This window comes from Bombina bombina, chromosome 2 (genome assembly GCF_027579735.1).
Source record: "Bombina bombina isolate aBomBom1 chromosome 2, aBomBom1.pri, whole genome shotgun sequence".
NCBI lineage: Eukaryota > Metazoa > Chordata > Amphibia > Anura > Bombinatoridae > Bombina > Bombina bombina.
Genome location: NC_069500.1, coordinates 948,894,988 through 948,905,412, shown reverse-complemented (window position 1 = coordinate 948,905,412; position 10,425 = coordinate 948,894,988).

Here is a 10,425-nt window from a genome sequence, read left to right as displayed (position 1 = left end):
CTAAATTACAAAAAAAAAAAAATTACACAAAATAAAAAACAAAATTATCAAAAATAAAAATGAATTACACATAATCTAATAGCCCTATAAAAATAAAAAAGCCCACCTAAAATAAAAAAAACCCCTAGCCTACACTAAACTACCAATGGCCCTTAAAAGGGCCTTTTGCAGGGTATTGCCCCAAAGAAATCAGCTCTTTTACCTGTAAAAAAAATACAAACAACCCCCCAACAGTAAAACCCACACAACCAAACCCCCAAATAAAAACCTAAATAAACCTAAGCTAAACATTGCCCTGAAAAAGGCATTTGGATGGGCATTGCCCTTAAAAGGGCATTTAGCTATTTTACATTAAAAATAAAACCCACCCAATAAACCCTTAAAAAACATAACACTAACCCCCGAAGATCCACTTACAGTTTTCGAAGACCGGGCATCCATCCTCATCCAGGCGGCAGAAGTCTTCATCCAAGCGGGCAGAAGTCCTCCTCGAAGCTGGCAGAAGTATTTATCCAAGCGGGTAGAAGTCTTCATCCAGACAGCATCTTCTATCTTCATCCAGATGGCATCTTCTATTTTTATTCATCCGGCGCGGAGCAGGTCAATCTTCAATATATATGTGTGTATATACACAGTAAAGTTTGGTGAATCTATAAATCCAGAGAGTGCATTCTTTTCAATTATTTATATCATTCCTGATGCACATAAACAAACAACAAAAGGATAAACTCTAGTGGCGCCACCTATAAGGTACAGCAACGTAATAGTAATAGTACCAAAAAGTACCAGTACATAATATATATATAACAAATGTTGGGCTGCTAGTAGCTGATAAGCAAAAAATTGAATATCCCAATAAGGTGTTATATAATATACGAATGGATATGTGGACCCACTTATCTGCTGAACGCTCATCTTCGTTGTGTACATTTTAAAAAAATATTTGCAGGTTGGGAGGGTGACACACAACCATCCTGAAAGGGATGTGGAGGGTCCTCAGAACAAATATTATCTTCTGTGAAATGTCGAAAACTGGATTTTCTGACATCAAATGAAATCTTTTCCATACAGTATTAATCTTGGTCATCAACATTTTCCAATTTTGTTCTTAGCTTGATGGATATAAAGAACAAGAGAGGCGCATGTGTGTACTAATAACACTAATGACAAGAACCAGATATAATCCTAATCAGGGTACTCACATTTGTGAGGAGCACTCAGACAGTGCTATTGGATACAGGCTGGATATTTTGCAGCAACCCAGCTCACTGTTCAGTCTTGGAAAACCAGAAGAAGGGGTCGCAAGAAGTCTAGATAGGCAAATAAAACAGAAGGGGCGCCTGTGTGTGCCAGTAGTATAATATATTAGTATATAGATAAAAACCCCTATACAGGGTACTCACATTTGAGAGGAGCACTCAGTCAGTGCTATTAGGAACAGGCTGGGTAGTTGGCAGCAACCCAGCTTACTGGTCACATCGATAGGCCAAAGCTCTGGAACTCAGGAACAGCAAAACCCTGGTAATGAACTGCAACAATCCAGAGAAAGCAGTCTCTGCAGCTGTAAGCTCCCAATGGGAGTGATTAGTATAAGGGGCTATATTAAAGGTTCCAAAAAATGTATGATAATGATAAAAACAAGTTTTTAAAAAGGAAATAGTAAAATACAATGGAACCCTAAGGTGGGATATGCTAGTAGCCCACCTTAGCTTAATGCAACGTGTTTCTCAGTGTATCAAAACACTGTTTCATCAGGCATAAAATACAAGCTAAAAAGTGCCTATAAATATACAAGCCCTACTAATCACAAGCACAATTGAGAAAACAATCAATGCATACACCTGGGAAACCACTCCTACAAGAGCAAATTCCCAGCAAATAAACCCTTTGTTGGAAACTGCATACATCATTGTATCATAGATTTCAAAGAGAATTATATATGATTATATAGAAAAAAGGGGAAGAAATAATAAAATAAAAATTAATATAATATATCTGAAGTACATGGTATCCAAAATTCATGACAACCAAATTAAATTGAACTATTGACCCCCTAAATAAGACCATATATATATATATATATATATACACACATACATATATACACATATACCTGTATTGTATATAATTGTAACAAAAGTTGCGGTCTCAGCATAATGCTTATTTCTGCTGAGACCGCGACTTTTGTTACAATTGTTTCTCTTGGATTATTCTGGGGGCGTGGAGGGTCCTAGCGGTCTCATTGGAGCAGCTGTTGCTGGCTGAGACGTTGCTGGCATCAGAACAAGGCTCTTTGCACTGCAGTACGTTTAGTGTTACAGAAACAAGTGGTCACCGTATACATATGGAGGATTCTATTGAGAAGGATATTTAATCAACTCCGAAGGGACCGCGGTAAGCCTCTATGTTCTAAATATTATTATTCTTGGGAGAACTGTTGTGAACTTTCTATTTATCCTGTGTTAACCGCATTAGTGGGGCTCAATGTGGAGCAGTATTCACAGGGTAATGCCTATATAAAATATTTACACACACACAGTTTAAAATACTGTTGGATTGTATACCTGTATATACACACATATATATATATATATATATATATATATATATATATATATATATATATATGTATAAACTGTATCTGTATTTATTTCATGCTGCAAACCAACAAAATGTGATTATTTTCAAGGGGGTGATTCTTTTCAATACCCACTGACTGTCAACACCAAAAAGATTATTGTTTAAAAATATAGATAATGCCTTCACTACCCATTCCTTAGCTTTACAGAACAATCATTATTTTATTAATATACTTTATAACATTTAAACCTCTACATTTCTGCCTATTTCTAAGCCACTACAGACAGCCTCTTATCACGTTTTTTAATTTGCTTTTTGCAACAGGAGACTGCTAGTTCATGTGGGCCATAAAGATAAGATTGTGCTGATGCCCGTGGAGTTATATATGAGTAATTGGCTAAAATGCAAGTCAATGGAAAAAATAATTTGCCATGTGATCAGGGGACTGTCAAAAGAAGCTTAAATGCAAGGTAATTACAGAGGTTAAAAGTATATTAATATAACCATGTTGGCTGTTCAAAACCGGGGAAAGAGTTTAAACAAAACATTTTTTTATTAAGGTACTAGCATCATACATCATATGTCCATGAAGACATAATAATACATACAAGATGATACAATACAGGATGACATTCAATACATATCAAACATTGGGCTAATAATATCTTCCCTAAAAAGGGCAATATCACCTTTCCATACTAGTACAGATACACTATTCATTTATTTGAATTTAATCTCACATCTTAACCTTATTTATAATCTTAAATTAAAACCTTTAAAAATCATGGCTAATTCGTCTTAGCTCCAACAATACAATTGTCAACAAAAACATACAGTATATACTAGCCCTTTTTTATGTACTAGAGTGATAATCTGCAGTAACATATAGATTGTTGTATTAATCTCCTGATATCTCTTTCAGTGTTTGGTGCTTAGAAGTATAACACATATATAATAAGGAATATTTATAACACATAAACAGGTTATAGTATGTATAGGAGGACCTTCATATAGTATAGATGAAGCTGTTCACCCACTTCAAAAACTAGTAAGATAAAATAACATGATCAGGGCTCAGATATGTTAGGTTAAACATCTCTATTCGCTTTGCGATAAATAGCAAACTAAAGCACCCTAGTTTAAAGTGACTGTAAAACATTCTGAGGGTGGCTACCCAAGACTAGAAATGTGAATAAAGTCTTAGAGATTAAGGTTAAGGAGGAAACATTATGGCCAATATATATAAATATACATCCAAGTAACGCTGACCTTGACCAACAACTTAGTGGTGAATATTGACAGTGAAAAGACTCATACAATTTAACATTAAAGCATCTCAATTGTTAACACTATCTATATACAGTAAACTGTCTTCTGCTCCCTTATCCCATAAATATAATATAAAGGGTCTGACACTTAGAAATGTCTATTTATTGAAAACCACCTTGTAGTGCTCATGTTCTTCCTGTGTAATATGATGATCTCTTATTTATAGCAGTCTTACATAATTAGTTTGACTTAGCAGAGAGGATCCCCCAATAATGAGTCAAACTGCCCCGGCCGCAGACAGCTCAGCCCCCTCTAGTTCAAAGAAATAAGGAACAATGAAATATAATAAAATAAAAAATCCAGGAGTACATACAGTTACAATTATTCAGGGATACAAAATGGAAGCAAAGAATAGCAACCCCATTCTATGATAACAGGAAGCAATTATTAATATTGGTGAGTTTACATATATCCAGGGGTCAGACAGTATTTCAAATTTGATTAATTTTCGGATTTCTGTTTGTATGTGAAAACAGATGCCATATTTTTAAACATGCAAAGCTCTTTATAATTTTCATTGAAACATAAATTTGGTGTATTCAACAGTTAACCAAGATATAGTATGATCTTCACAAATGTTACTTGTCAACAGGACCGTATCAATATAACTTTTATGTTAGAGCATAGGATGTGAGGTCCATAACTATCTTATAGAGAGGGAACACAAGAAAATATCAACTGTTAACCAGAACATCTAGAGTAGGGAAAAGGGTCAGAGAAGCAACCAGCTCGAGGTCTCCGATTAGGGGTTTAACCAATTCCCCTATTAACTTGCATGGCCATAATGTGCGCTGAAGCAGTAAGTTCCAAGACCCGATCAGAAGCATTATATTCCTGTTTGCAGGTTACCTGATCATAGGAAGAAAGCAACTAAGTATGTGATCTTGTAAATCTTGGCTCACGATATGTGAGACCAGAGGTGGGAAAGCCAAGCCCCGCAGCGGGGGGTTAATCACCCCACTCCTCTGAGGGATTGAAGATGCATCACATGGCTTTTTAATGGGAACCAGGTCAGTTGGAAAAGGAGCCATCTGTAGTAATATAGTGGATGGCAACTCTGAAAGCAACATTCCGGCCTCCGTCAGGCCCGAAGCCAAACCGCCCCAGGTGCACCGCCTTACTATATCTTTGCTCCTTGTGTTGCTATTATCCTCCATCCCCCTGTCAACGGTCCGGAATGTGAATGGATCCATGAGCAGGAATCTCTTGCCTGATGTCAATGATTCCTCCGCTACTACAATGACGGTCTTTGGCCTTGTCGGCTGGCGTAGGTTACTCTCAGGGACCTCCCCCCTAATAGACACTGTTAGGTCTGTGAAGCTCACATCTAGCTTATGGTCCAAATCTTTAAGTAGAGCATTTAAGGTGGAATGAAAATTCTACATGATAAAAAGAAGCTGAAGATTAGAAGAAACAGCAGTTGGTGTGGAATAATGGTATATAATTTAATATATCATATTTATACATTTATACTTGAAACTCATCTGGTATGCAAGATAGGTTTACCTTGGAAAAACAATAAATAGTACATTTAAAACTATGGTCAAACAAAGAAAAAAAGTTGTCTGGTTCATTCCAACAACTACAATATATACACTGAATAAGGGTAATTGTACTCCACCTGGAGCTGAAATCTGAAAGTCTGGGAGCAACATTATTCCAAAAGGTACACTGGACACAGACTGGAATGACCCGGTGGCAACAAAAATGTAGTGCAGCAAGTAGTTTCAAAAGTCCAAAATTTGCCTGTGATAGGGATTTTATTGGCTAGTATGGCTACTGAGCTTCGCTTACCTTATTTCATTGTATAATTGGAAAGTTGTTTAAAATTTTTATGTTCTATTAAAATCATGAAAGAACATTTTGGGGTTTCCTGTCCTTTTAAGTGAACCTGGAAAATCCATTTAAAAATAATAGGAAGATTGGAATCCAAGCCACCGATAGCCTGTGGACAAAAGACTCCAGTAGATACCTACAAAACGTTGTATGCTGTATTAATCCCCTAGCTAATCTTATGAATGCATCAGAAATATTCTTTTTTTTTTCCTTTACCATATTTACCACTACTTATGATATGTCATTTTGTATATAAGCTAATTAGATGTTTTTGCTAACTGATCTATTTTGTGATACATTTGATTGTGTGTCTGCAGAAAGTATTCCCAATCACAGTATCCAGCTTTGGTCAATGTACCAATTTAGCATGAAGTAAAGCTTTTTTTTTTGTCTTGATTGCACATTAAAAGAAGAATGTCTTTCTATAAGCCTGAACTCTTCTTTTCGTTTTTATTCATCTTTGGAGCAACTTTCACTTGTGTCATCTTAGTGTCATTTGATATGAGTAAAATACAAAGCAACATAAAATCTAATGTTATCATGTGTGCAAATATTTACCAAATACTATAGCAAAATATACTATAAATAGTCTATAAATAGCAAAAACGTGTACATATAAGTAGTCTATAAAGAATAATCTGTATATATATAAATTCTTCAATGTCACAACACCATGGCTGCTCTTCTTAACAGTTACAGCTTATCTTCGCTCTATATAATCTCTGAGTAGTTGTTTTTAATAAATCATATTTTAATTGCATATCTCATATCCCCAGGGTGCAGTATTCAAGGTATTCAGATGTCTGAGGAAGGGGTGTCAACCCCGAAAACGTTCACTATTAAAGTGTGATTGGGTAAATTCAGAGAGTGCAATTTATTTTGTTATATATATATATAAAAGAGTCCAGTCTACAGACCAACCCACCAGATGCCAGCTGCCTGGGTGCAAAAATGCAATGTAATATTCCCACAAGCGAATGCACTCACAGGACTTACACAAAACAAACCAAAGTTTAATGGAACTTTTTCGAAGATACAAACTCCTTCTTCAGCATGTGAAACAAATGTGAAATACACTCATATATAGTATTGTGAAAGCATCTAATCAAACATTGTACATACCTCTTTTTCATACAGTGGCAACAAACTGCTGTATTGGAACGCAAACCTGCATTCCACTGTCTCGTGAACCCGGAAGTGCCCATATATCACTTCCGGTATAGCAAAAAACATTGATATTACATACTTCATTTCTCAGACATTGTATAGATAACTTATGTATTGAATTCATGTGTATATTCATAGCGGTGTACCTTTGTTATGTATAACCTCAATGGTGTAATAATCAGGATAAGTTATTATTGCCATATAGTAAAGTACAAACCATTGCACAAAACACCTTTTGTTGACCTGCAACTATAGTTACCAACCGGAACCGAGGTTAACCTCTCAGTCTATACACCACACTTAAGATGAACCTACTACAGCACACGATATGGGTCACTGTTTTATCATAATCACAGATCCTACTCATTATGACTTGTGCACAGAGGTCCCTCTACATCCTCCACCCTTACATGGTGGAGTTTGACAGAGGCAAATATGACCAGTTTATAAGAAACTGATCGCAAGTCATCACAGCTAATGTGTATACTGTTACATGGATACAGAATCTTGTTGTTTATGTTCCATTCAACATGCTTCAAATGGCCCTGGTAGTACACCAAAGGCTATACACCGTGTTAGTGTGTTAGTGTGTTCAAAATCATAGTGTTTACACTAAACCCCTCTAATTAACCGGGTTCCAGTTACATATTGTCACCTTGAATATTAAAGTATTGCGTTATTCTGCAACCTTAGAACAGTACACCCCTAAATTACTTTGTGACTAAAAAACAAATAAACAGCCTAACCTAATACATGTTAAACCTATATACAATGTAGTTTCAGACTATTTAATAATAAACTCACTTAAAAACAGAATCAAATACAAATACCCTGTTGCAATGTATCTTACTAATGCCCTATATTAGCAAAAGCTAAATATCAATACATTAAACTGAACATATGTGTAGCTTTTCTGGGAACAATAATATATACAAGGACTAGTTGGCCCACATTGGCTAATATGTGTGTCTTAGTGTGCTAACTGTGGTATAAATATCACCTTCAAAGTGCACATATACCCATACACAGTCTATGCATATTTCACCCATATACCAAAAGAAATATAGACATAGACAAATGTACATTTCAATGAGTTATGGTGAATAGTTCCAGGTAATAGGCTAATGTGCCACAGATATTTAAGGATGGCATGTACAAAGCGTCGAGTGACCACTCTTATTAGCTACCTCCTCAGGTTTTTTTTTTAAACAAACTGGGACTCATACCGATACAACCCTATAGGGGTGTCCTCGTCTGGCACTTTTGCCACACCTGGCCCATGTACCTCCCTTAACCATTAGGTGTTCTGGCTCAAGAGACTGCACCCCCAGTATGTGGTACACATCCTACTAGTGGATAACCCATATCAGGGTGCCAAGTGCCAGGTATCATTCGACCCCTACTGTGACCAAGAGAGTATAAGGTAGAGAGTGACTTCCCACCCAATTGTGTTCCATCTGCAGTGTATGGGACTTATTCAGGCCCGAAGCACATACTGGTTAATGGTACTCCAAGGGTAACATAGCCTTACAAAGTAGGCAAGTTTCTTCTCTTTCCCAATTGGGGCCACAATGTTAGGAATTGCACCCCAGGTGTGTATCCTTAGCTTGTCTTATACCAGTACTTTGAAGTCTAGTTCTGAATTCAATCCGCCTGGGTATATCGTGCCCAGTCTGTATATCCATTGGGCTTTGCGGATCAGGAGGGCTGTTCCTATCACCTTCCCTGTCTAATTAAGGCACATGGTCGATCAGGATGTAGCATCACGGCACAATGCCTCGCAACCGGTTGTTCCAATTCAATTTTTTCAAGGACTTTCCGAATCGCCCGCCTATGGTTCACCATTCTCTCACACAATGTTCCTATCGTCTTGCCAACGTAGAAATTTGAACATGGACAGAATAATAAGTATACCACATATGTGGTGTTGCAGGAAAGAGAGTGTCTGATAGTGTATATCTGATTGGTATGGGGTGGTGAAAGGTTTTGGTTGCAATTAAGACATTGCACATCTGTTCTGACCAACATGTCCCGTAGTTCATCAGTTCTCGTGTGAAGTGGAGTCTGGGGTCCAACGTCACAACAGGCCAATGTGTCCTGAGAATCCTGCCTGCATTTGTGGTATTAGGTGTAAAAGTAGTCACCATTATCAGCTTGTTCCTATCTGTCACCTTGGGTTTCTCAGTAATGAGATCCACCTGGGTAAGGATTGCAAGGGGGTGACAGCTGTCCACTCTAAGAATGGAATTCCGGTCAGTGGGTTTGCTGTACAACGTGGTCCCCAATGAAATGTTTGTACTAGGCACGAATGACAGGCCCTTATTTTGTACCTGACGTTCAGCAGATGTTAAAATATGTGTGCTGATGTTGACCACTGTTGGCCTCATCGGAGGGTCTGTTTCTGTTGCTGTGCCCTCCTAATATGGGGTCTATGGTTCCTCCCCCTCTGGACCTTGTGGTCACCCCTAAAAAATGACTCAGGTTAGATTGTCCCCTGTGTGCAAAGGAAGAACCCTGTGATTCCTGGGTACCATTGGCAGGAGAAGAGAACTGAGATGTTACTGAAAGGTTTCTATCAGTGTCTAATAATTCAGCCCCACTCGTGTCCACAGTCTTAAAACACACTCTCCTAGTTCTCTGCCATCTCCTATTTTGTCCCTCTTGTGAGTTGGTAAGCCATTTAAACACTCTGTGCCCTGTGCAGAGACCGAATTGACAGCATCTAACTTCCTATTTTTAAATGTAATTAGTTCATTCTGGTACTTCGCTATCTGCTGGTTAAGTTTAGAAAGCCAGTTTTCCTGTTGGTCATTGGTCAGGGTATTATTGTGTGCCTGTTCGAATATTTGAATCTCAATTTTCACCTTGGAGAAAATAGTAGTAACCTCCTCAATTACTAATAGAACCAAGTCTAAGGAGCATTTATTAAGAATATAGCACCACTTCTTTCTAAACTCAGGGTTATCTCTGCCTATCATGGGGATGTTGAGCACTCTAAAGCAGGGTGCTTCAAACTACAGGTCGTGACCCAGTATTGGGTCGCAACACCATGTTCACTGGGACAGTTCATAGGAATTCCAGCAGGTGGCGGTAATAACTTTTGCAAATGCAGCCAGACAGTGCTGCACTCCTGGTGTGCCAGTAATCCCTGTACTAACCGGTGAAAACAACAAGAGAAGGAGTGGCATCTGCTAGGAAGGAGGCTGTGCCCTACAGTACTTACTACACTCAACCACGGATCAGATGTATCTTCTGGACTTCTGGTGTACAATTTCTCTGCTTGGTTGCAGCAGCTCCTCTCGCTTTATCTCTAAGATCAGCAGTCCCTCCACGTAAAAATCCCCCCTCCTCTCCTGCTCATTGTGTGCCTATATGTATAATATGGGTGGATCTTGCACTACATTGTTGGGATGCCATTAAAAAAAAGTTTAGGTTTTAGGCCGTAGCAACAAGACGTTTTAGCTGTGTCCCTGCTGGTTAAATATTTTATAGTGAAGTGCAAGGGGGGGAGGG